Here is a 26,208-nt window from a genome sequence, read left to right as displayed (position 1 = left end):
TTCAAATATCAAGACACTTGCTCATGTTTACCATCTTAAAGTAGACTTCTTGATTTGACTTGTTCATTTTGGCCATTTTTGTGTCTGCTTCACTTGCTGGTTTATGAAGCAGTATTTGTAAAAATGCCTCTTCTACCTAAAGAGCATTGTGACGACGAGGATGGGATTTGAACCCATGCGTGCAGAGCACAATGGATTAGCAGTCCATCGCCTTAACCACTCGACCACCTCGTCTCACTGGAAAGCAATTTGGCAAACTTTCCAACACCACTTGTTATACTTCAAAGTCAATTCTTTATGTTCTTGTAGATTGTGTCATTTTCACAATTACGAGCTTGATAGCAAGTCGACTTTCAACCATCCTTGGCTTTAGGAACATTTATTTAATTTTAACCGAAACTTGTGAACAAATCCACCATCACCCACCTCACAAACAAAAATGATTTTTAATACTTCTGGCCAATAACATGACCTTCTCTGTAAAAGTAATGTATTAATTTTCACTAAATGTGTTCTATGCCTGTCTTTAATGAAGTGACAGACTATGGTACATGAGTTACAGTAATTTGAAATCTCTGCAAATATTACAAACATCACCATTTAGAGTTTGCTGTCACTGTAATGTAAACAAGAAAATTATGCAGGAATAAGGTTTAACCTATATTAAGGGATTTTCTCTGCTGTAAAATTTTTTAACTGCACCCCATATCAGTTTAACAAAGCCCAAGAAATGTCATAGACTTTAATTATCTAAACATAAATTATTTTAACCTATACTTGTGAGCTAATCCACCATCATGGGGAAATAAAGCATTTGCAAAATAAATTTCTTGATAGTAGTACTGACATTGCATGTTCAAATATCATGACACTTGCTCATGTTTACCATCTTAAAGTAGACTTCTTGATTTGACTTGTTTATTTTGGCCATTTTTGTGTCAGCTTCACTTGTTGGTTTATGAAGCGGTATTTGTAAAAATGCCTCTACTACCTAAAGAGCATTGTGATGACAAGGATGGGATTTGAACCCACGCATGCAGAGCACAATGGACTAGCAGTCCATCGCCTTAACCACTCGGCCACCTCTTCTCACTGGTACGCAATTTGGCAAACTTTCCAACACCACTTGTTATACTTCAAAGTCAATTCTTTATGTTCTTGTAGATTGTGTCATTTTCACAATCACGAGCTTGATAGTAAGTCGACTTTCAACCATCCTTGGCTTTAGGACCATTTATTTAATTTTAACCGATACTTGTGAACAAATCCACCATCATCCACCTCACAAACAAAAATGATTTTTAATACTTCTGGCCAATAACATGAACTTCTCTGTAAAAGTAATGTATTATTTTTCACTAAATGTGTTCTATGCTTGTTTTTAATAAAGTGACAGACTATGTCACATGAGTTACAGTAATTTCAAATCTCTGCAAATATTACAAACATCCCCATTTAGAGTTTGCTGTCACTGTAATGTAAACAAGAAAATTATGCAGGAATAATGTTTAACCTATATTAAGGGCTCTGCTGTAAAAATTTTTTAACTGCATCCCATATCAGTTTAACAAAGCCCAAGAAATGTCATAGACTTTAATTATCTAAACATAAATCATTTTAACCTATACTTGTGAACTAATCCACCAGCATGGGGAAATAAAGCATTTGCAAAATAAATTCTAGATAGTAGTATTGACATTGCATGTTCAAATATCAAGACACTTGCTCATGTTTACCATCTTAAAGTAGACTTCTTGATTTGACTTGTTTATTTTGGCCATTTGTGTGTCAGCTTTTGTAGCAGTATTTGTAAAAATGCCTCTTCTACCTAAAAAGCATTGTGATGACGAGGATGGGATTTGAACCCATGTGTGCATAGCAAAATGGATTAGCAGTCCATCGCCTTAACCAGTCAGCCACCTCAACTCACTGGTATGCAAGCTGGCAAACTTTCCAACACCACTTGTTATACTTCAAAGTCAATTCTTTATGTTCTTGTAGATTGTGTCATTTTCACAATCACGAGCTTGATAGCAAGTCGACTTTCAACCATCCTTGGCTTTCGGAACATTTATTTAATTTTAACTGATACTTGTGAACAAATCCACCATCATCCACCTCACAAACAAAAATGATTTTTAATACTTCTGGCCAATAACATGACCTTCTCTGTAAAAGTGATGTATTAATTTTCACTAAATGTGTTCTTTGCTTGTCTTTAATGAAGTGACAGACTATGTTACATGAGTTACAGTAATTTGAAATCTCTGCAAATATTACAAACATCACCATTTAGAGTTTGCTGTCATTGTAATGTAAACAAGAAAATTATGCAGGAATAAGGTTTAACCTACATTAAGGTTTTTTAACAGCTGTAAAAAAAATTAAACTGCACCCCATATCAGTTTAACAAAGCCCAAGACATGTCATAGACTTTAATTATCTAAACATAAACTTTGTTAACCTATACTTGTGAGCTAATCCACCATCATGGGGAAATAAAGCATTTGCAAAATAACTTCTAAATAGTAGTATTGACATTGCATGTTCAAATATCAAGACACTTGCTCATGTTTACCATCTTAAAGTAGACTTCTTGATTTGACTTGTTTATTTTGGCTATTTTTGTGTCAGCTTCACTTGCTGGTTTTTGAAGCAGTATTTGTAAAAATGCCTCTTCTACCTAAAAAGCATCGTGACGACAAGGCTGAACTTTTGAACCCATGCTTGCAGAGGACAATGGATTAGCAGTCCATCGCCTTAACCACTCGGCCACCTCATCTCACTGGTATGCAATCTGGCAAACATTCCAACACCACTAGTTATACTTCAAAGTCAATTCTTTATGTTCTTGTAGATTGTGTCATTTTCACAATCACGAGCTTGATAGCAAGTCGACTTTCAACCATCCTTGGCTTTAGGAACATTTATTTAATTTTAACCGAAACTTGTGAACAAATCCACCATCACCCACCTCACAAACAAAAATGATTTTTAATACTTCTGGCCAATAACATGACCTTCTCTGTAAAAGTAATGTATTAATTTTCACTAAATGTGTTCTATGCTTGTCTTTAATGAAGTGACAGACTATGGTACAAGAGTTACAGTAATTTCAAATCTCTGCAAATATTACAAACATCACCATTTAGAGTTTGCTGTCACTGTAATGTAAACAAGAAAATTATGCAGGAATAAGGGTTAACCTATATTAAGGGCTCTGCTGTAAAAAATTTTTAACTGCATCCCATATCAGTTTAACAAAGCCCAAGAAATGTCATAGACTTTAATTATCTAAACATAAATCATTTTAACCTATACTTGTGAGCTAATCCACCATCATGGGGAATAAAGCATTTGCAAAATTAATTCTAGATAGTAGTATTGACATTGCATGTTCAAATATCAAGAAACTTGCTCATGTTTACCATCTTAAAGTAGACTTCTTGATTTGACTTGTTTATTTTGGCCATTTGTGTGTCAGCTTTTGTAGCAGTGTTTGTAAAAATGCCTCTTCTACCTAAAAAGCATTGTGATGATGATGCGTGCAGAGGACAATGGATTAGCAGTCCATCGCCTTAACCACTCGGCCACCTCGTCTCACTGGTATGCAATCTGGCAAACTTTCCAACACCACTTGTTATACTTCAAAGTCAATTCTTTATGTTCTTGTAGATTGTGTCTTTTTCACAATTACTAGCTTGATAGCAAGTCGACTTTCAACCATCCTTGGCTTTAGGAACATTTATTTAATTTTAACTGATACTTGTGAACAAATTCACCATCATCCACCTCACAAACAAAAATTATTTTTAATACTTCTGGCCAATAATATGACCTTCTCTGTAAAAGTAATGTATTAATTTTCACTAAATGTGTACTTTGCTTGTGTTTAATGAAGTGACAGAATATGTTACACGAGTTACAGTAATTTGAAATCTCTGCAAATATTACAAACATCACCATTTAGAGTTTGCTGTCACTGTAATGTAAACAAGAAAATTATGCAGGAATAAGGTTTAACCTATATTAAGGGCTTTTCTCTGCTGTAAAATTTTTTAACTGCATCCCATATCAGTTTAACAAAGCACAAGAAATGTCATAGACTTTAATTATCTAAACATAAATTATTTTAACCTATACTTGTGAGCTAATCCACCATCATGGGGAAATAAAGCATTTGCAAAATAAATTCTAGATAGTAGTATTGACATTGCATGTTCAAATATCAAGACACTTGCTCATATTTACCATCTTAAAGTAGACTTCTTGATTTGACTTGTTTATTTTGGCCATTTTTGTTTCAGCTTCACTTGCTGGTTTATGAAGCAGTATTTGTAAAAATGCCTCTTCTACCTAAAGAGCATTGTGACGACGAGGATGGGATTTGAACCCATGCGTGCAAAGCACAATGGATTAGCAGTCCATAACCTTAACCCCTCAGCCACCTTGTCTCACTGGTATGCAATCTGGCAAACTTTCCAACACCACTTGTTATACTTCAAAGTCAATTCTTTATGTTCTTGTAGATTGTGTCATTTTCACAATCACGAGCCTGATAGCAAGTCGACTTTCAACCATCCTTGGCTTTAGGAACATATATTTAATTTTAACCGAAACTTGTGAACAAATCCACCATCACCCACCTCACAAACAAAAATGATTTTTAATACTTCTGGCCAATAACATGAACTTCTCTGTAAAAGTAATGTATTAATTTTCACTAAATGTGTTCTATGCTTGTCTTTAATGAAGTGACAGACTATGTTACATGAGTTACAGTAATTTCAAATCTCTGCAAATATTACAAACATCACCATTTAGAGTTTGCTGTCACTGTAATGTAAACAAGAAAATTATGCAGGAATAAGGTTTAACCTATATTAAGGGCTCTGCTGTAAAAAATGTTTAACTGCATCCCATATCAGTTTAACAAACCCCAAGAAATGTCATAGACTTTAATTATCTAAACATAAATCATTTTAACCTATACTTGTGAGCTAATCCACCATCATTGGGAATAAAGCATTTGCAAAATAAATTCTAGATAGTAGTATTGACATTGCATGTTCAAATATCAAGAAACTTGCTCATGTTTACAGTCTTAAAGTAGACTTCTTGATTTGACTTGTTTATTTTGGCCATTTGTGTGTCAGTAGCAGTATTTGTAAAAATGCCTCTTCTACCTAAAAAGCATTGTGACGACAAGGATGGGATTTGAACCCATGCGTGCTGAGCACAATGGATTAGCAGTCCATCGCCTTAACCACTCGGCCACCTCATCTCACTGGTATGCAATTTGGCAAACTTTCCAACACCACTTGTTATACTTCAAAGTCAATTCTTTATGTTCTTGTAGATTGTGTCATTTTCACAATCACGAGCTTGATAGCAAGCCGACTTTCAACCATCCTTGGCTTTAGGAACATTTATTTAATTTTAACCGATACTTGTGAACAAATCCACCATCATCCACCTCACAAACAAAAATGATTTTTAATACTTCTGGCCAATAACATGACCTTCTCTGTAAAAGTAATGTATTAATTTTCACTAAATGTGTTCTATGCTTGTCTTTAATGAAGTGACAGACTATGTTACATGAGTTACAGTAATTTCAAATCTCTGCAAATATTACAAACATCACCATTTAGAGTTTGCTGTCACTGTAATGTAAACAAGAAAATTATGCAGGAATAAGGTTTAACCTACATTAAGGTTATTTAACAGCTGTAAAAAAATTTAAACTGCACCCCATATCAGTTTAGCAAAGCCCAAGACATGTCATAGACTTTAATTATCTAAACATAAACTATGTTAACCTATACTTGTGAGCTAATCCACCATCATGGGGAAATAAAGCATTTGCAAAATAACTTCTAAATAGTAGTATTGACATTGCATGTTCAAATATCAAGACACTTGCTCATGTTTACCATCTTAAAGTAGACTTCTTGATTTGACTTGTTTATTTTGGCTATTTTTGTGTCAGCTTCACTTGCTGGTTTAGGAAGCAGTATTTGTAAAAATGCCTCTTCTACCTAAAGAGCATTGTAACAACGATGATGGGATTTGAACCCATGCATGCAGAGCACAATGGATTAGCAGTCCATCGCCTTAACCACTCGGCCACCTCATCTCACTCGTATGTAGTCTGGCAAACATTCCAACACCACTTGTTATACTTCAAAGTCAATTCTTTATGTTCTTGTAGATTGTGTCATTTTCACAATCACGAGCTTGATAGCAAGTCGACTTTCAACCATCCTATGCTTTAGGAATATTTATTTAATTTTAACCGAAACTTGTGAACAAATCCACCATCACCAACCTCACAAACAAAAATGATTTTTAATACTTCTGGCCAATAACATGACCTTCTCTGTAAAAGTAATGTATTAATTTTCACTAAATGTGTTCTATGCTTGTCTTTAATGAAGTGACAGACTATGTTACATGAGTTACAGTAATTTCAAATCTCTGCAAATATTACAAACATCACCATTTAGAGTTTGCTGTCACTGTAATGTAAACAAGAAATTTATGCAGGAATAAGGTTTAACGTATATTAAGGGCTTTTCTCTGCTGTAAATTTTTTAAACTGCACCCCATATCAGTTTAACAAAGCCCAAGAAATGTCATAGACTTTAATTTTCTAAACATAAATTATTTTAACCTATACTTGTGAGCTAATCCACCATCATGGGGAAATAAAGCATTTGCAAAATAAATTCTAGATAGTAGTATTGACATTGCATGTTCAAATATCAAGACACTTGCTCATGTTTACCATCTTAAAGTAGACTTCTTGATTTGACTTGTTTATTTTGGCTATTTTTGTGTCAGCTTCACTTGCTGGTTTATTAAGCAGTATTTGTAAAAATGCCTCTTCTACCTTAAGAGCATTGTGACGACGAGGATGGGATTTGAACCCATGCGTGCAGAGCACAATGGATTAGCAGTCCATCGCCTTAACCACTCGGCCACCTCATCTCACTCGTTTGCAACCTGGCAAACTTTCCAACACCACTTGTTATACTTCAAAGTCAATTCTTTATGTTCTTGTAGATTGTGTCATTTTCACAATCACGAGCTTGATAGCAAGTCGACTTTCAACCATCCTTTGCTTTAGGAACATTTATTTAATTTTAACCGAAACTTGCGAACAAATCCACCATCACCAACCTCACAAACAAAAATGATTTTTAATACTTCTGGCCAATAACATGACCTTCTCTGTAAAAGTAATGTATTAATTTTCACTAAATGTGTTCTATGCCTGTCTTTAATGAAGTGACAGACTATGGTACATGAGTTACAGTAATTTGAAATCTCTGCAAATATTACAAACATCACCATTTAGAGTTTGCTGTCACTGTAATGTAAACAAGAAAATTATGCAGGAATAAGGTTTAACCTATATTAAGGGATTTTCTCTGCTGTAAAATTTTTTAACTGCACCCCATATCAGTTTAACAAAGCCCAAGAAATGTCATAGACTTTAATTATCTAAACATAAATTATTTTAACCTATACTTGTGAGCTAATCCACCATCATGGGGAAATAAAGCATTTGCAAAATAAATTTCTTGATAGTAGTACTGACATTGCATGTTCAAATATCAAGACACTTGCTCATGTTTACCATCTTAAAGTAGACTTCTTGATTTGACTTGTTTATTTTGGCCATTTTTGTGTCAGCTTCACTTGTTGGTTTATGAAGCGGTATTTGTAAAAATGCCTCTACTACCTAAAGAGCATTGTGATGACAAGGATGGGATTTGAACCCACGCATGCAGAGCACAATGGACTAGCAGTCCATCGCCTTAACCACTCGGCCACCTCTTCTCACTGGTACGCAATTTGGCAAACTTTCCAACACCACTTGTTATACTTCAAAGTCAATTCTTTATGTTCTTGTAGATTGTGTCATTTTCACAATCACGAGCTTGATAGTAAGTCGACTTTCAACCATCCTTGGCTTTAGGACCATTTATTTAATTTTAACCGATACTTGTGAACAAATCCACCATCATCCACCTCACAAACAAAAATGATTTTTAATACTTCTGGCCAATAACATGAACTTCTCTGTAAAAGTAATGTATTATTTTTCACTAAATGTGTTCTATGCTTGTTTTTAATAAAGTGACAGACTATGTCACATGAGTTACAGTAATTTCAAATCTCTGCAAATATTACAAACATCCCCATTTAGAGTTTGCTGTCACTGTAATGTAAACAAGAAAATTATGCAGGAATAATGTTTAACCTATATTAAGGGCTCTGCTGTAAAATTTTTTTAACTGCATCCCATATCAGTTTAACAAAGCCCAAGAAATGTCATAGACTTTAATTATCTAAACATAAATCATTTTAACCTATACTTGTGAACTAATCCACCAGCATGGGGAAATAAAGCATTTGCAAAATAAATTCTAGATAGTAGTATTGACATTGCATGTTCAAATATCAAGACACTTGCTCATGTTTACCATCTTAAAGTAGACTTCTTGATTTGACTTGTTTATTTTGGCCATTTGTGTGTCAGCTTTTGTAGCAGTATTTGTAAAAATGCCTCTTCTACCTAAAAAGCATTGTGATGACGAGGATGGGATTTGAACCCATGTGTGCATAGCAAAATGGATTAGCAGTCCATCGCCTTAACCAGTCAGCCACCTCAACTCACTGGTATGCAAGCTGGCAAACTTTCCAACACCACTTGTTATACTTCAAAGTCAATTCTTTATGTTCTTGTAGATTGTGTCATTTTCACAATCACGAGCTTGATAGCAAGTCGACTTTCAACCATCCTTGGCTTTCGGAACATTTATTTAATTTTAACTGATACTTGTGAACAAATCCACCATCATCCACCTCACAAACAAAAATGATTTTTAATACTTCTGGCCAATAACATGACCTTCTCTGTAAAAGTGATGTATTAATTTTCACTAAATGTGTTCTTTGCTTGTCTTTAATGAAGTGACAGACTATGTTACATGAGTTACAGTAATTTGAAATCTCTGCAAATATTACAAACATCACCATTTAGAGTTTGCTGTCATTGTAATGTAAACAAGAAAATTATGCAGGAATAAGGTTTAACCTACATTAAGGTTTTTTAACAGCTGTAAAAAAAATTAAACTGCACCCCATATCAGTTTAACAAAGCCCAAGACATGTCATAGACTTTAATTATCTAAACATAAACTTTGTTAACCTATACTTGTGAGCTAATCCACCATCATGGGGAAATAAAGCATTTGCAAAATAACTTCTAAATAGTAGTATTGACATTGCATGTTCAAATATCAAGACACTTGCTCATGTTTACCATCTTAAAGTAGACTTCTTGATTTGACTTGTTTATTTTGGCTATTTTTGTGTCAGCTTCACTTGCTGGTTTTTGAAGCAGTATTTGTAAAAATGCCTCTTCTACCTAAAAAGCATCGTGACGACAAGGCTGAACTTTTGAACCCATGCTTGCAGAGGACAATGGATTAGCAGTCCATCGCCTTAACCACTCGGCCACCTCATCTCACTGGTATGCAATCTGGCAAACATTCCAACACCACTAGTTATACTTCAAAGTCAATTCTTTATGTTCTTGTAGATTGTGTCATTTTCACAATCACGAGCTTGATAGCAAGTCGACTTTCAACCATCCTTGGCTTTAGGAACATTTATTTAATTTTAACCGAAACTTGTGAACAAATCCACCATCACCCACCTCACAAACAAAAATGATTTTTAATACTTCTGGCCAATAACATGACCTTCTCTGTAAAAGTAATGTATTAATTTTCACTAAATGTGTTCTATGCTTGTCTTTAATGAAGTGACAGACTATGGTACAAGAGTTACAGTAATTTCAAATCTCTGCAAATATTACAAACATCACCATTTAGAGTTTGCTGTCACTGTAATGTAAACAAGAAAATTATGCAGGAATAAGGGTTAACCTATATTAAGGGCTCTGCTGTAAAAATTTTTTAACTGCATCCCATATCAGTTTAACAAAGCCCAAGAAATGTCATAGACTTTAATTATCTAAACATAAATCATTTTAACCTATACTTGTGAGCTAATCCACCATCATGGGGAATAAAGCATTTGCAAAATTAATTCTAGATAGTAGTATTGACATTGCATGTTCAAATATCAAGAAACTTGCTCATGTTTACCATCTTAAAGTAGACTTCTTGATTTGACTTGTTTATTTTGGCCATTTGTGTGTCAGCTTTTGTAGCAGTGTTTGTAAAAATGCCTCTTCTACCTAAAAAGCATTGTGATGATGATGCGTGCAGAGGACAATGGATTAGCAGTCCATCGCCTTAACCACTCGGCCACCTCGTCTCACTGGTATGCAATCTGGCAAACTTTCCAACACCACTTGTTATACTTCAAAGTCAATTCTTTATGTTCTTGTAGATTGTGTCTTTTTCACAATTACTAGCTTGATAGCAAGTCGACTTTCAACCATCCTTGGCTTTAGGAACATTTATTTAATTTTAACTGATACTTGTGAACAAATTCACCATCATCCACCTCACAAACAAAAAATATTTTTAATACTTCTGGCCAATAATATGACCTTCTCTGTAAAAGTAATGTATTAATTTTCACTAAATGTGTACTTTGCTTGTGTTTAATGAAGTGACAGAATATGTTACACGAGTTACAGTAATTTGAAATCTCTGCAAATATTACAAACATCACCATTTAGAGTTTGCTGTCACTGTAATGTAAACAAGAAAATTATGCAGGAATAAGGTTTAACCTATATTAAGGGCTTTTCTCTGCTGTAAAATTTTTTAACTGCATCCCATATCAGTTTAACAAAGCACAAGAAATGTCATAGACTTTAATTATCTAAACATAAATTATTTTAACCTATACTTGTGAGCTAATCCACCATCATGGGGAAATAAAGCATTTGCAAAATAAATTCTAGATAGTAGTATTGACATTGCATGTTCAAATATCAAGACACTTGCTCATATTTACCATCTTAAAGTAGACTTCTTGATTTGACTTGTTTATTTTGGCCATTTTTGTTTCAGCTTCACTTGCTGGTTTATGAAGCAGTATTTGTAAAAATGCCTCTTCTACCTAAAGAGCATTGTGACGACGAGGATGGGATTTGAACCCATGCGTGCAAAGCACAATGGATTAGCAGTCCATAACCTTAACCCCTCAGCCACCTTGTCTCACTGGTATGCAATCTGGCAAACTTTCCAACACCACTTGTTATACTTCAAAGTCAATTCTTTATGTTCTTGTAGATTGTGTCATTTTCACAATCACGAGCCTGATAGCAAGTCGACTTTCAACCATCCTTGGCTTTAGGAACATATATTTAATTTTAACCGAAACTTGTGAACAAATCCACCATCACCCACCTCACAAACAAAAATGATTTTTAATACTTCTGGCCAATAACATGAACTTCTCTGTAAAAGTAATGTATTAATTTTCACTAAATGTGTTCTATGCTTGTCTTTAATGAAGTGACAGACTATGTTACATGAGTTACAGTAATTTCAAATCTCTGCAAATATTACAAACATCACCATTTAGAGTTTGCTGTCACTGTAATGTAAACAAGAAAATTATGCAGGAATAAGGTTTAACCTATATTAAGGGCTCTGCTGTAAAAAATGTTTAACTGCATCCCATATCAGTTTAACAAACCCCAAGAAATGTCATAGACTTTAATTATCTAAACATAAATCATTTTAACCTATACTTGTGAGCTAATCCACCATCATTGGGAATAAAGCATTTGCAAAATAAATTCTAGATAGTAGTATTGACATTGCATGTTCAAATATCAAGAAACTTGCTCATGTTTACAGTCTTAAAGTAGACTTCTTGATTTGACTTGTTTATTTTGGCCATTTGTGTGTCAGTAGCAGTATTTGTAAAAATGCCTCTTCTACCTAAAAAGCATTGTGACGACAAGGATGGGATTTGAACCCATGCGTGCTGAGCACAATGGATTAGCAGTCCATCGCCTTAACCACTCGGCCACCTCATCTCACTGGTATGCAATTTGGCAAACTTTCCAACACCACTTGTTATACTTCAAAGTCAATTCTTTATGTTCTTGTAGATTGTGTCATTTTCACAATCACGAGCTTGATAGCAAGCCGACTTTCAACCATCCTTGGCTTTAGGAACATTTATTTAATTTTAACCGATACTTGTGAACAAATCCACCATCATCCACCTCACAAACAAAAATGATTTTTAATACTTCTGGCCAATAACATGACCTTCTCTGTAAAAGTAATGTATTAATTTTCACTAAATGTGTTCTATGCTTGTCTTTAATGAAGTGACAGACTATGTTACATGAGTTACAGTAATTTCAAATCTCTGCAAATATTACAAACATCACCATTTAGAGTTTGCTGTCACTGTAATGTAAACAAGAAAATTATGCAGGAATAAGGTTTAACCTACATTAAGGTTATTTAACAGCTGTAAAAAAATTTAAACTGCACCCCATATCAGTTTAGCAAAGCCCAAGACATGTCATAGACTTTAATTATCTAAACATAAATCATTTTAACCTATACTTGTGAGCTAATCCACCATCATGGGGAAATAAAGCATTTGCAAAATAACTTCTAAATAGTAGTATTGACATTGCATGTTCAAATATCAAGACACTTGCTCATGTTTACCATCTTAAAGTAGACTTCTTGATTTGACTTGTTTATTTTGGCTATTTTTGTGTCAGCTTCACTTGCTGGTTTAGGAAGCAGTATTTGTAAAAATGCCTCTTCTACCTAAAGAGCATTGTAACAACGATGATGGGATTTGAACCCATGCATGCAGAGCACAATGGATTAGCAGTCCATCGCCTTAACCACTCGGCCACCTCATCTCACTCGTATGTAGTCTGGCAAACATTCCAACACCACTTGTTATACTTCAAAGTCAATTCTTTATGTTCTTGTAGATTGTGTCATTTTCACAATCACGAGCTTGATAGCAAGTCGACTTTCAACCATCCTATGCTTTAGGAATATTTATTTAATTTTAACCGAAACTTGTGAACAAATCCACCATCACCAACCTCACAAACAAAAATGATTTTTAATACTTCTGGCCAATAACATGACCTTCTCTGTAAAAGTAATGTATTAATTTTCACTAAATGTGTTCTATGCTTGTCTTTAATGAAGTGACAGACTATGTTACATGAGTTACAGTAATTTCAAATCTCTGCAAATATTACAAACATCACCATTTAGAGTTTGCTGTCACTGTAATGTAAACAAGAAATTTATGCAGGAATAAGGTTTAACGTATATTAAGGGCTTTTCTCTGCTGTAAATTTTTTAAACTGCACCCCATATCAGTTTAACAAAGCCCAAGAAATGTCATAGACTTTAATTTTCTAAACATAAATTATTTTAACCTATACTTGTGAGCTAATCCACCATCATGGGGAAATAAAGCATTTGCAAAATAAATTCTAGATAGTAGTATTGACATTGCATGTTCAAATATCAAGACACTTGCTCATGTTTACCATCTTAAAGTAGACTTCTTGATTTGACTTGTTTATTTTGGCTATTTTTGTGTCAGCTTCACTTGCTGGTTTATTAAGCAGTATTTGTAAAAATGCCTCTTCTACCTAAAGAGCATTGTGACGACGAGGATGGGATTTGAACCCATGCGTGCAGAGCACAATGGATTAGCAGTCCATCGCCTTAACCACTCGGCCACCTCATCTCACTCGTTTGCAACCTGGCAAACTTTCCAACACCACTTGTTATACTTCAAAGTCAATTCTTTATGTTCTTGTAGATTGTGTCATTTTCACAATCACGAGCTTGATAGCAAGTCGACTTTCAACCATCCTTTGCTTTAGGAACATTTATTTAATTTTATCCGAAACTTGCGAACAAATCCACCATCACCAACCTCACAAACAAAAATGATTTTTAATACTTCTGGCCAATAACATGACCTTCTCTGTAAAAGTAATGTATTAATTTTCACTAAATGTGTTCTATGCTTGTCTTTAATGAAGTGACAGACTATGTTACATGAGTTACAGTAATTTGAAATCTCTGCAAATATTACAAACATCACCATTTAGAGTTTGCTGTCACTGTAATGTAAACAAGAAATTTATGCAGGAATAAGGTTTAACGTATATTAAGGGCTTTTCTCTGCTGTAAAAATTTTTAACTACACCCCATATCAGTTTAACAAAGCCCAAGAAATGTCATAGACTTTAATTTTCTAAACATAAATTATTTTAACCTATACTTGTGAGCTAATCCACCATCATGGGGAAATAAAGCATTTGCAAAATAAATTCTAGATAGTAGAATTGACATTGCATGTTCAAATATCAAGACACTTGCTCATGTTTACCATCTTAAAGTAGACTTCTTGATTTGACTTGTTTATTTTGGCCATTTTTGTGTCAGCTTCACTTGTTGGTTTATGAAGCAGTATTTGTAAAAATGCCTCTTCTACCTAAAGAGCATTGTAACGACGAGGATGGGATTTGAACCCATGCACAATGGATTAGCAGTCCATCGCCTTAACCACTCGGCCACCTCGTCTCACTGGTAAGCAGTCTTGCAAACTTTCCAACAACACTTGTTATACTTCAAAGTCAATTCTTTATGTTCTTGTAGATTGTGTCATTTTCACAATTACGAGCTTGATAGTAAGTCGACTTTCAACCATCCTTGCCTTTAGGAACATTTATTTAATTTTAACCGATACTTGTGAACAAATCCACCATCATCCACCTCACAAACAAAAATGATTTTTAATACTTCTGGCCAATAACATGACCTTCTCTGTAAAAGTAATGTATTATTTTTCACTAAATGTGTTCTATGCTTGTCTTTAATGTAGTGACAGACTATGTTACATGAGTTACAGTAATTTCAAATCTCTGCAAATATTACAAACATCACCATTTAGAGTTTGCTGTCACTGTAATGTAAACAAGAAAATTATGCAGGAATAATGTTTAACCTATATTAAGGGCTCAGCTGTAAAAAAATTCAACTGCATCCCATATCAGTTTAACAAAGCCCAAGAAATGTCATAGACTTTAATTATCTAAACATAAATCATTTAACCTATACTTGTGAACTAATCCACCATCATGGGGAAATAAAACATTTGCAAAATAAATTCTAGATAGTAGTATTGACATTGCATGTTCAAATATCAAGACACTTGCTTATGTTTACCATCTTAAAGTAGACTTCTTGATTTGACTTGTTTATTTTGGCCATTTTTGTGTCAGCTTCACTTGCTGGTTTATGAAGCAGTATTTGTAAAAATGTCTCTACTACCTAAAGAGCATTGTGACTACAAGGATGGGATTTGAACACACGAATGGAGAGCACAATGGACTAGCAGTCCATCGCCTTAACCACTCGGCCACCTTGTCTCACTGGTATGCAATCTAGCAAACTTTCCAACACCACTTGTTATACTTCAAAGTCAATTCTTTATGTTCTTGTAGATTGTGTCATTTTCACAATCACGAGCTTGATAGTAAGTCGACTTTCAACCATCCTTGGCTTTAGGAACATTTATTTAATTTTAACCGAAACTTGTGAACAAATCCACCATCATCCACCTCACAAACAAAAATGATTTTTAATACTTCTGGCCAATAACATGAACTTCTCTGTAAAAGTAATGTATTATTTTTCACTAAATGTGTTCTATGCTTGTCTTTAATGAAGTAACAGACTATGTTACATGAGTTACAGTAATTTGAAATCTCTGCAAATATTACAAACAACACCATTTAGAGTTTGCTGTCACTGTAATGTAAACAAGAAATTTATGCAGGAATAAGGTTAAACCTATATTAAGGGCTTTTCTCTGCTGTAAAATTTTTTAACTGCACCCCATATCAGTTTAACAAAGCCCAAGAAATGTCATAGACTTTAATTTTCTAAACATAAATTATTTTAACCTATACTTGTGAGCTAATCCACCATCATGGGGAAATAAAGCATTTGCAAAATAAATTCTAGATAGTAGTATTGACATTGCATGTTCAAATATCAAGACACTTGCTCATGTTTACCATCTTAAAGTAGACTTCTTGATTTGACTTGTTTATTTTGGCCATTTTTGTGTCAGCTTCACTTGTTGGTTTATGAAGCAGTATTTGTAAAAATGCCTCTTCTACCTAAAGAGCATTGTGACGACGAGGATGGGATTTGAACCCATGCATGCAGAGCACAATGGAATAGCAGTCCATCGCCTTTACCACTCGGCCACCTTGTCCCACTGGTAAGCAATCTGGCAAACTTTCCAATACCACTTGTTATACTTCAAAGTCAATTCTTTATGTTCTTGTAGATTGTGTCATTTTCACAATCACGAGCTTGATAGTAAGTCGACTTTCAACTATCCTTGGCTTTAGGAACATTTATTTAATTTTAACCGATACTTGTGAACAAATCCACCATCATCCACCTCACAAACAAAAATGATTTTTAATACTTCTGGCCAATAATATGACCTTCTCTGTAAAAGTAATGTATTATTTTTCACTAAATGTGTTCTATGCTTGTCTTTAATGAAGTGACAGACTATGTTACATGAGTTACAGTAATTTCAAATCTCTGCAAATATTACAAACATCACCATTTAGAGTTTGCTGTCACTGTAATGTAAACAAGAAAATTATGCAGGAATAATGTTTAACCTATATTATGGGCTCTGCTGTAAAAATTTTTAACTGCATCCCATATCAGTTTAACAAAGCCCAAGAAATGTCATAGACTTTAATTATCTAAACATAAATCATTTTAACCTATACTTGTGAACTAATCCACCATCATGGGGAAATAAAGCATTTGCAAAATAAATTCTAGATAGTAGTATTGACATTGCATGTTCAAATATCAAGACACTTGCTCATGTTTACCATCTTAAAGTAGACTTCTTGATTTGACTTGTTTAATTGGCCATTTGTGTGTCAGTAGCAGTATTTGTAAAAATGCCTTTTCTACCTAAAAAGCATTGTGACAACAAGGATGGGATTTGAACCCATGCGTGCAGAGAACAATGGATTAGCAGTCCATCACCTTAACCACTCGGCCACCTCGTCTCACTGGTATGCAATCTGGCAAACTTTCCAACACCACTTGTTATACTTAAAAGTCAATTCTTTATGTTCTTGTAGATTGTGTCATTTTCACAATCACGAGCTTGATAGCAAGTCGACTTTCAACCATCCTTGGCTTTAGGAACATTTATTTAATTTTAACCGAAACTTGTGAACAAATCCACCATCACCCACCTCACAAACAAAAATGATTTTTAATACTTCTGGCCAATAACATGACCTTCTCTGTAAAAGTAATGTATTAATTTTCACTAAATGTGTTCTATGCTTGTCTTTAATGAAGTGACAGACTATGTTACATGAGTTACAGTAATTTCAAATCTCTGCAAATATTACAAACATCACCATTTAGAGTTTGCTGTCACTGTAATGTAAACAAGAAAATTATGCAGGAATAAGGTTTAACCTATATTAAGGGCTCTGCTGTAAAAAAATTTAACTGCACCCCATATCAGTTTAATAAAGCCCAAGAAATGTCATAGACTTTAATTATCTAAACATAAATTATTTTAACCTATACTTGTGAGTTAATCCACCATCATGGGGAATAAAGCATTTGCAAAATAAATTCTAGGTAGTAGTATTGACATTGCATGTTCAAATATCAAGACACTTGCTCATGTTTACCATCTTAAAGTAGACTTCTTGATTTGACTTGTTTATTTTGGCCATTTGTGTGTCAGTAGCAGTATTTGTAAAAATGCCTCTTCTACCTAAAAATTATTGTGACGACTAGGATGGGATTTGAACCCATGCGTGCTGAGCACACTGGATTAGCAGTCCATCGCCTTAACCACTCGGCCACCTAATCTCACTGGTATGCAATCTGGCAAACTTTCCAACACCACTTGTTATACTTCAAAGTCAATTCTTTATGTTCTTGTAGATTGTGTCATTTTCACAATCACGAGCTTGATAGCAAGTCGACTTTCAACCATCCTTGGCTTTAGGAACATTTATTTAATTTTAACCGAAACTTGTGAACAAATCCACCATCACCCACCTCACAAACAAAAATGATTTTTAATACTTCTGGCCAATAACATGACCTTCTCTGTAAAAGTAATGTATTAATTTTCACTAAATGTGTTCTATGCTTGTCTTTAATGAAGTGACAGACTATGTTACATGAGTTACAGTAATTTCAAATCTCTGCAAATATTACAAACATCACCATTTAGAGTTTGCTGTCACTGTAATGTAAACAAGAAAATTATGCAGGAATAAGGTTTAACCTATATTAAGGGCTCTGCTGTAAACATGTTTTAACTGCATCCCATATCAGTTTATCAAAGCCCAAGAAATGTCATAGACTTTAAATTATCTAAACATAAATCATTTTAACCTATACTTGTGAGCTAATCCACCATCATGGGGGATAAAGCATTTGCAAAATAAATTCTAGATAGTAGTATTGACATTGCATGTTCAAATATCAAGACACTTGCTCATGTTTACCATCTTAAAGTAGACTTCTTGATTTGACTTGTTTATTTTGGCCATTTGTGTGTCAGTAGCAGTATTTGTAAAAATGCCTCTTCTACCTAAAAAGCATTGTGACGACGAGGATGGGATTTGAACCCTTGCATGCAGAGCACAATGGATTAGCAGTCCATCGCCTTAACCACTCGGCCACCTCATCTCACTTGTATGCATTCTGGCAAACATTCCAACACCACTAGTTATACTTCAAAGTCAATTCTTTATGTTCTTGTAGATTGTGTCATTTTCACAATCACGAGCTTGATAGCAAGTCGTCTTTCAACCATCCTTGGCTTTAGGAACATTTATTTAATTTTAACCGAAACTTGTGAACAAATCCACCATCACCCACCTCACAAACAAAAATGATTTTTAATACTTCTGGCCAATAACATGACCTTCTCTGTAAAAGTAATGTATTAATTTTCACTAAATGTGTTCTATGCTTGTCTTTAATGAAGTGACAGACTATGTTACATGAGTTACAGTAATTTCAAATCTCTGCAAATATTACAAACATCACCATTTAGAGTTTGCTGTCACTGTAATGTAAACAAGAAAATTATGCAGGAATAAGGTTTCACCTATATTAAGGGCTCTGCTGTAAAAATGTTTTAACTGCATCCCATATCAGTTTAACAAAGCCCAAGAAATGTCATAGACTTTAAATTATCTAAACATAAATCATTTTAACCTATACTTGTGAGCTAATCCACCATCATGGGAGATAAAGCATTTGCAAAATAAATTCTAGATAGTAGTATTGACATTGCATGTTCAAAAATCAAGACACTTACTCATGTTTACCATCTTAAAGTAGACTTCTTGATTTGACTTGTTTATTTTGGCCATTTGTGTGTCAGTAGTAGTATTTGTAAAAATGCCTCTTCCACCTAAAAAGCATTGTGACGACGAGGATGGGATTTGAACCCATGCGCGCAGAGCACAATGGATTAGCAGTCCATCGCCTTAACCACTCGGCCACCTCATCTCACTGGTATGCAATCTGGCAAACAATGTTCTTGTAGATTGTGTCATTTTCACAATCACGAGCTTGATAGCAAGTCGACTTTCAACCATCCTTGGCTTAAGGAACATTTATTTAATTTTAACCAAAACTTGTGAACAAATCCACCATCACCCACCTCACAAACAAAAATGATTTTTAATACTTCTGGCCAATAACATGACCTTCTCTGTAAAAGTAATGTATTAATTTTCACTAAATGTGTTCTATGCTTGTCTTTAATGAAGTGACAGACTATGTTACATGAGTTACAGTAATTTCAAATCTCTGCAAATATTACAAACATCACCATTTAGAGTTTGCTGTCACTGTAATGTAAACAAGAAAATTATGCAGGAATAAGGTTTAACCTATATTAAGGGCTCTGCTGTAAAAATTTTTTAACTGCATCCCATATCAGTTTAACAAAGCCCAAGAAATGTCATAGACTTTAATTATCTAAACATAAATCATTTTAACCTATACTTGTGAGCTAATCCACCATCATGGGGAAATAAAGCATTTGCAAAATAAATTCTAGGTAGTAGTATTGACATTGCATGTTCAAATATCAAGACACTTGCTCATGTTTACCATCTTAAAGTAGACTTCTTTATTTGACTTGTTTATTTTGGCCATTTGTGTGTCAGTAGCAGTATTTGTAAAAATGCCTCTTCTACCTAAAAAGTATTGTGACGACGAGGATGGGATTTGAACCCATGCGTGCAGAGCATAATGGATTAGCAGTCCATCGCCTTAACCACTCGGCAACCTTGTCTCACTGGTATGCAATCTGGCAAACATTCCAACACCACTAGTTATACTTCAAAGTCAATTCTTTATGTTCTTGTAGATTGTGTCATTTTCACAATCGCCAGCTTGATAGTAAGTCGACTTTCAACCATCCTTGGCTTTAGGAACATTTATTTAATTTTAACCGATACTTGTGAACAAATCCACCATCATCCACTTCACAAACAAAAATGATTTTTTAATACTTCTGGCCAATAACATGACCTTCTCTGTAAAAGTAATGTATTAATTTTCACTAAATGTGTTCTATGCTTGTCTTTAATGAAGTGACAGACTATGTTATATGAGTTACAGTAATTTCAAATCTCTGCAAATATTACAAACATCACCATTTAGAGTTTGCTGTCACTGTAATGTAAACAAGAAAATTATGCAGGAATAAGGTTTAACCTATATTAAGGGCTCTGCTGTAAAAAATTTTAACTGCACCCCATATCAGTTTAATAAAGCACAAGAAATGTCATAGACTTTAATTATCTAAACATAAATTATTTTAACCTATACTTGTGAGTTAATCCACCATCATGGGGAAATAAAGCATTTGCCAAACAAATTCAAGATAGTAGTATTGACAATGCATGTCCAAATATCAAGACACTTGCTCATGTTTACCATCTTAAAGTAGACTTCTTGATTTGACTTGTTTATTTTGGCCATTTTTGTGTCAGCTTCACTTGCTGGTTTATGATGCAGTATTTGTAAAAATGCCTCTTCTACCTAAAGAGCATTGTGACAACAAGGATGGGATTTGAACCCATGCATGCAGAGTACAATGGATTAGCAGCCCATCGCCTTAACCACTCGGCAACCTCGTCTCACTGGTTTGCAGTCTGGCAAAATTTCCAACACCACTTGTTATACTTCAAAGTCAATTCTTTATGTTCTTGTAGATTGTGTCATTTTCACAATCACGAGCTAGATAGTAAGTCGACTTTCAACCATCCTTGGCTTTAGGAACATTTATTTAATTTTAACCGATACTTGTGAACAAATCCACCATCATCCACCTCACAAACAAAAATTATTTTTAATACTTCTGGCCAATAACATGACCTTCTCTGTAAAAGTAATGTATTAATTTTCACTAAATGTGTTCTATGCTTGTCTTTAAGGAAGTGACAGACTATGTTACATGAGTTACAGTAATTTCAAATCTCTGCAAATATTACACACATCACCATTAAGAGTTTGCTGTCACTGTAATGTAAACAAGAAAATTATGCAGGAATAAGGTTTAACCTATATTAAGGGCTCTGCTGTAAAAATGTTTTAATTGCATCCCATATCAGTTTAACAAAGCCCAAGAAATGTCATAGACTTTAATTATCTAAACATAAAATATTTTAACCTATACTTGTGAGTTAATCCACCATCACGGGGAAATAAAGCATTTGCCAAACAAATTCAAGATAGTAGTATTGACAATGCATGTTTAAATATCAAGACACTTGCTCATGTTTACCATCTTAAAGTAGACTTCTTGATTTGACTTGTTTATTTTGGCCACTTTTGTGTCAGCTTCACTTGCTGGTTTATGATGCAGTATTTGTAAAAATGCCTCTTCTACCGAAAGAGCATTGTGACGACGAGGATGGGATTTGAACCCATGCGTGCAGAGCACAATGGATTAGCAGTCCATCGCCTTAACCACTCAGCCACCTCGTCTCACTGGTATGCAATCTGGCAAACTTTCCAACACCACTTGTTATACTTCAAAGTCAATTCTTTATGTTCTTGTAGATTGTGTCATTTTCACAATCACGAGCTTGATAGCAAGTCGACTTTCAACCATCCTTGGCTTTAGGAACATTTATTTAATTTTAACTGAAACTTGTGAACAAATTCACCATCACCCACCTCACAAACAAAAATGATTTTTAATACTTCTGGCCAATAACATGACCTTCTCTGTAAAAGTAATGTATTAATTTTCACTAAATGTGTTCTATGTTTGTCTTTAATGAGGTGACAGACTATGTTACATGAGTTACAGTAATTTCAAATCTCAGCAAATATTACAAACATCACCATTTAGAGTTTGCTGTCACTGTAATGTAAACAAGAAAATTATGCAGGAATAAGGTTTAACCTATATTAAGGGCTCTGCTGTAAAAATTTTTTTAACTGCATCCCATATCAGTTTAACAAAGCACAAGAAATGTCATAGACTTTAATTATCTAAACATAAATCATTTTAACCTATACTTGTGAGCTAATCCACCATCATGGGGAATAAAGCATTTGCAAAATAAATTCTAGATAGTAGTATTGACATTGCATGTTCAAATATCAAGACACTTGCTCATGTTTACCATCTTAAAGTAGACTTCTTGATTTGACTTGTTTATTTTGGCCATTTGTGTGTCAGTAGCAGTATTTGTAAAAATGCCTCTTCTACCTAAAAAGCATTGTGACGACGAGGATGGGATTTGAACCCTTGCATGCAGAGCACAATGGATTAGCAGTCCATCGCCTTAACCACTCGGCCACCTCATCTCACTTGTATGCATTCTGGCAAACATTCCAACACCACTAGTTATACTTCAAAGTCAATTCTTTATGTTCTTGTAGATTGTGTCATTTTCACAATCACGAGCTTGATAGCAAGTCGACTTTCAACCATCCTTGGCTTTAGGAACATTTATTTAATTTTAACCGAAACTTGTGAACAAATCCACCATCACCCACCTCACAAACAAAAATGATTTTTAATACTTCTGGCCAATAACATGACCTTCTCTGTAAAAGTAATGTATTAATTTTCACTAAATGTGTTCTATGCTTGTCTTTAATGAAGTGACAGACTATGTTACATGAGTTACAGTAATTTCAAATCTCTGCAAATATTACAAACATCACCATTTAGAGTTTGCTGTCACTGTAATGTAAACAAGAAAATTATGCAGGAATAAGGTTTCACCTATATTAAGGGCTCTGCTGTAAAAATGTTTTAACTGCATCCCATATCAGTTTAACAAAGCCCAAGAAATGTCATAGACTTTAAATTATCTAAACATAAATCATTTTAACCTATACTTGTGAGCTAATCCACCATCATGGGAGATAAAGCATTTGCAAAATAAATTCTAGATAGTAGTATTGACATTGCATGTTCAAAAATCAAGACACTTGCTCATGTTTACCATCTTAAAGTAGACTTCTTGATTTGACTTGTTTATTTTGGCCATTTGTGTGTCAGTAGTAGTATTTGTAAAAATGCCTCTTCCACCTAAAAAGCATTGTGACGACGAGGATGGGATTTGAACCCATGCGCGCAGAGCACAATGGATTAGCAGTCCATCGCCTTAACCACTCGGCCACCTCATCTCACTGGTATGCAATCTGGCAAACAATGTTCTTGTAGATTGTGTCATTTTCACAATCACGAGCTTGATAGCAAGTCGACTTTCAACCATCCTTGGCTTAAGGAACATTTATTTAATTTTAACCAAAACTTGTGAACAAATCCACCATCACCCACCTCACAAACAAAAATGATTTTTAATACTTCTGGCCAATAACATGACCTTCTCTGTAAAAGTAATGTATTAATTTTCACTAAATGTGTTCTATGCTTGTCTTTAATGAAGTGACAGACTATGTTACATGAGTTACAGTAATTTCAAATCTCTGCAAATATTACAAACATCACCATTTAGAGTTTGCTGTCACTGTAATGTAAACAAGAAAATTATGCAGGAATAAGGTTTAACCTATATTAAGGGCTCTGCTGTAAAATTTTTTTAACTGCATCCCATATCAGTTTAACAAAGCCCAAGAAATGTCATAGACTTTAATTATCTAAACATAAATCATTTTAACCTATACTTGTGAGCTAATCCACCATCATGGGGAAATAAAGCATTTGCAAAATAAATTCTAGGTAGTAGTATTGACATTGCATGTTCAAATATCAAGACACTTGCTCATGTTTACCATCTTAAAGTAGACTTCTTTATTTGACTTGTTTATTTTGGCCATTTGTGTGTCAGTAGCAGTATTTGTAAAAATGCCTCTTCTACCTAAAAAGTATTGTGACGACGAGGATGAGATTTGAACCCATGCGTGCAGAGCACAATGGATTAGCAGTCCATCGCCTTAACCACTCGGCAACCTTGTCTCACTGGTATGCAATCTGGCAAACATTCCAACACCACTAGTTATACTTCAAAGTCAATTCTTTATGTTCTTGTAGATTGTGTCATTTTCACAATCGCCAGCTTGATAGTAAGTCGACTTTCAACCATCCTTGGCTTTAGGAACATTTATTTAATTTTAACCGATACTTGTGAACAAATCCACCATCATCCACTTCACAAACAAAAATGATTTTTTAATACTTCTGGCCAATAACATGACCTTCTCTGTAAAAGTAATGTATTAATTTTCACTAAATGTGTTCTATGCTTGTCTTTAATGAAGTGACAGACTATGTTATATGAGTTACAGTAATTTCAAATCTCTGCAAATATTACAAACATCACCATTTAGAGTTTGCTGTCACTGTAATGTAAACAAGAAAATTATGCAGGAATAAGGTTTAACCTATATTAAGGGCTCTGCTGTAAAAAAATTTAACTGCACCCCATATCAGTTTAATAAAGCACAAGAAATGTCATAGACTTTAATTATCTAAACATAAATTATTTTAACCTATACTTGTGAGTTAATCCACCATCATGGGGAAATAAAGCATTTGCCAAACAAATTCAAGATAGTAGTATTGACAATGCATGTCCAAATATCAAGACACTTGCTCATGTTTACCATCTTAAAGTAGACTTCTTGATTTGACTTGTTTATTTTGGCCACTTTTGTGTCAGCTTCACTTGCTGGTTTATGATGCAGTATTTGTAAAAATGCCTCTTCTACCGAAAGAGCATTGTGACGACGAGGATGGGATTTGAACCCATGCGTGCAGAGCACAATGGATTAGCAGTCCATCGCCTTAACCACTCAGCCACCTCGTCTCACTGGTATGCAATCTGGCAAACTTTCCAACACCACTTGTTATACTTCAAAGTCAATTCTTTATGTTCTTGTAGATTGTGTCATTTTCACAATCACGAGCTTGATAGCAAGTCGACTTTCAACCATCCTTGGCTTTAGGAACATTTATTTAATTTTAACTGAAACTTGTGAACAAATTCACCATCACCCACCTCACAAACAAAAATGATTTTTAATACTTCTGGCCAATAACATGACCTTCTCTGTAAAAGTAATGTATTAATTTTCACTAAATGTGTTCTATGTTTGTCTTTAATGAGGTGACAGACTATGTTACATGAGTTACAGTAATTTCAAATCTCAGCAAATATTACAAACATCACCATTTAGAGTTTGCTGTCACTGTAATGTAAACAAGAAAATTATGCAGGAATAAGGTTTAACCTATATTAAGGGCTCTGCTGTAAAAAATTTTTTAACTGCATCCCATATCAGTTTAACAAAGCCCAAGAAATGTCATAGACTTTAATTATCTAAACATAAATCATTTTAACCTATACTTGTGAGCTAATCCACCATCATGGGGAATAAAGCATTTGCAAAATAAATTCTAGATAGTAGTATTGACATTGCATGTTCAAATATCAAGACACTTGCTCATGTTTACCATCTTAAAGTAGACTTCTTGATTTGACTTGTTTATTTTGGCCATTTGTGTGTCAGTAGCAGTATTTGTAAAAATGCCTCTTCTACCTAAAAAGCATTGTGACGACGAGGATGAGCACAATGGATTAGCAGTCCATCGCCTTAA

At 34.3% G+C, this 26,208-nt stretch overlaps 24 non-coding genes across 24 annotated transcripts; all 24 read right to left on the bottom strand.

Annotated features, from left to right (window-relative positions):
* Nucleotides 1–152: 152 nt before the first annotated feature.
* Nucleotides 153–234, bottom strand: TRNAS-GCU (transfer RNA serine (anticodon GCU)). Its single transcript has one exon. It is a non-coding gene; the product is annotated as a tRNA-Ser (tRNA).
* A 773-nt stretch (nucleotides 235–1,007) lies between these two features.
* Nucleotides 1,008–1,089, bottom strand: TRNAS-GCU (transfer RNA serine (anticodon GCU)). The gene has a single exon. It is a non-coding gene; the product is annotated as a tRNA-Ser (tRNA).
* Nucleotides 1,090–4,372: 3,283 nt separating this feature from the next.
* TRNAS-GCU (transfer RNA serine (anticodon GCU)) lies at nucleotides 4,373–4,454 on the bottom strand. Its single transcript has one exon. It is a non-coding gene; the product is annotated as a tRNA-Ser (tRNA).
* Nucleotides 4,455–5,202: 748 nt separating this feature from the next.
* On the bottom strand, nucleotides 5,203–5,284 carry TRNAS-GCU (transfer RNA serine (anticodon GCU)). Its single transcript has one exon. It is a non-coding gene; the product is annotated as a tRNA-Ser (tRNA).
* Nucleotides 5,285–6,057: 773 nt separating this feature from the next.
* TRNAS-GCU (transfer RNA serine (anticodon GCU)) lies at nucleotides 6,058–6,139 on the bottom strand. Its single transcript has one exon. It is a non-coding gene; the product is annotated as a tRNA-Ser (tRNA).
* A 772-nt stretch (nucleotides 6,140–6,911) lies between these two features.
* Nucleotides 6,912–6,993, bottom strand: TRNAS-GCU (transfer RNA serine (anticodon GCU)). The gene has a single exon. It is a non-coding gene; the product is annotated as a tRNA-Ser (tRNA).
* A 773-nt stretch (nucleotides 6,994–7,766) lies between these two features.
* On the bottom strand, nucleotides 7,767–7,848 carry TRNAS-GCU (transfer RNA serine (anticodon GCU)). Its single transcript has one exon. It is a non-coding gene; the product is annotated as a tRNA-Ser (tRNA).
* A 3,283-nt stretch (nucleotides 7,849–11,131) lies between these two features.
* TRNAS-GCU (transfer RNA serine (anticodon GCU)) lies at nucleotides 11,132–11,213 on the bottom strand. Its single transcript has one exon. It is a non-coding gene; the product is annotated as a tRNA-Ser (tRNA).
* A 748-nt stretch (nucleotides 11,214–11,961) lies between these two features.
* TRNAS-GCU (transfer RNA serine (anticodon GCU)) lies at nucleotides 11,962–12,043 on the bottom strand. Its single transcript has one exon. It is a non-coding gene; the product is annotated as a tRNA-Ser (tRNA).
* A 773-nt stretch (nucleotides 12,044–12,816) lies between these two features.
* TRNAS-GCU (transfer RNA serine (anticodon GCU)) lies at nucleotides 12,817–12,898 on the bottom strand. The gene has a single exon. It is a non-coding gene; the product is annotated as a tRNA-Ser (tRNA).
* Nucleotides 12,899–13,670: 772 nt separating this feature from the next.
* TRNAS-GCU (transfer RNA serine (anticodon GCU)) lies at nucleotides 13,671–13,752 on the bottom strand. The gene has a single exon. It is a non-coding gene; the product is annotated as a tRNA-Ser (tRNA).
* Nucleotides 13,753–14,524: 772 nt separating this feature from the next.
* TRNAS-GCU (transfer RNA serine (anticodon GCU)) lies at nucleotides 14,525–14,597 on the bottom strand. The gene has a single exon. It is a non-coding gene; the product is annotated as a tRNA-Ser (tRNA).
* Nucleotides 14,598–16,217: 1,620 nt separating this feature from the next.
* Nucleotides 16,218–16,299, bottom strand: TRNAS-GCU (transfer RNA serine (anticodon GCU)). The gene has a single exon. It is a non-coding gene; the product is annotated as a tRNA-Ser (tRNA).
* Nucleotides 16,300–17,046: 747 nt separating this feature from the next.
* Nucleotides 17,047–17,128, bottom strand: TRNAS-GCU (transfer RNA serine (anticodon GCU)). The gene has a single exon. It is a non-coding gene; the product is annotated as a tRNA-Ser (tRNA).
* Nucleotides 17,129–17,875: 747 nt separating this feature from the next.
* On the bottom strand, nucleotides 17,876–17,957 carry TRNAS-GCU (transfer RNA serine (anticodon GCU)). Its single transcript has one exon. It is a non-coding gene; the product is annotated as a tRNA-Ser (tRNA).
* Nucleotides 17,958–18,706: 749 nt separating this feature from the next.
* On the bottom strand, nucleotides 18,707–18,788 carry TRNAS-GCU (transfer RNA serine (anticodon GCU)). Its single transcript has one exon. It is a non-coding gene; the product is annotated as a tRNA-Ser (tRNA).
* A 749-nt stretch (nucleotides 18,789–19,537) lies between these two features.
* Nucleotides 19,538–19,619, bottom strand: TRNAS-GCU (transfer RNA serine (anticodon GCU)). Its single transcript has one exon. It is a non-coding gene; the product is annotated as a tRNA-Ser (tRNA).
* A 711-nt stretch (nucleotides 19,620–20,330) lies between these two features.
* On the bottom strand, nucleotides 20,331–20,412 carry TRNAS-GCU (transfer RNA serine (anticodon GCU)). The gene has a single exon. It is a non-coding gene; the product is annotated as a tRNA-Ser (tRNA).
* Nucleotides 20,413–21,180: 768 nt separating this feature from the next.
* TRNAS-GCU (transfer RNA serine (anticodon GCU)) lies at nucleotides 21,181–21,262 on the bottom strand. Its single transcript has one exon. It is a non-coding gene; the product is annotated as a tRNA-Ser (tRNA).
* A 768-nt stretch (nucleotides 21,263–22,030) lies between these two features.
* Nucleotides 22,031–22,112, bottom strand: TRNAS-GCU (transfer RNA serine (anticodon GCU)). The gene has a single exon. It is a non-coding gene; the product is annotated as a tRNA-Ser (tRNA).
* A 749-nt stretch (nucleotides 22,113–22,861) lies between these two features.
* Nucleotides 22,862–22,943, bottom strand: TRNAS-GCU (transfer RNA serine (anticodon GCU)). Its single transcript has one exon. It is a non-coding gene; the product is annotated as a tRNA-Ser (tRNA).
* Nucleotides 22,944–23,692: 749 nt separating this feature from the next.
* On the bottom strand, nucleotides 23,693–23,774 carry TRNAS-GCU (transfer RNA serine (anticodon GCU)). The gene has a single exon. It is a non-coding gene; the product is annotated as a tRNA-Ser (tRNA).
* Nucleotides 23,775–24,485: 711 nt separating this feature from the next.
* Nucleotides 24,486–24,567, bottom strand: TRNAS-GCU (transfer RNA serine (anticodon GCU)). The gene has a single exon. It is a non-coding gene; the product is annotated as a tRNA-Ser (tRNA).
* Nucleotides 24,568–25,335: 768 nt separating this feature from the next.
* On the bottom strand, nucleotides 25,336–25,417 carry TRNAS-GCU (transfer RNA serine (anticodon GCU)). The gene has a single exon. It is a non-coding gene; the product is annotated as a tRNA-Ser (tRNA).
* Nucleotides 25,418–26,208: the final 791 nt, after the last annotated feature.

This window comes from Pseudophryne corroboree, chromosome 11 (genome assembly GCF_028390025.1).
Source record: "Pseudophryne corroboree isolate aPseCor3 chromosome 11, aPseCor3.hap2, whole genome shotgun sequence".
NCBI lineage: Eukaryota > Metazoa > Chordata > Amphibia > Anura > Myobatrachidae > Pseudophryne > Pseudophryne corroboree.
Note: the sequence above shows the minus strand (reverse complement) of the source record. Positions and strands in the feature narration are given on the sequence as shown.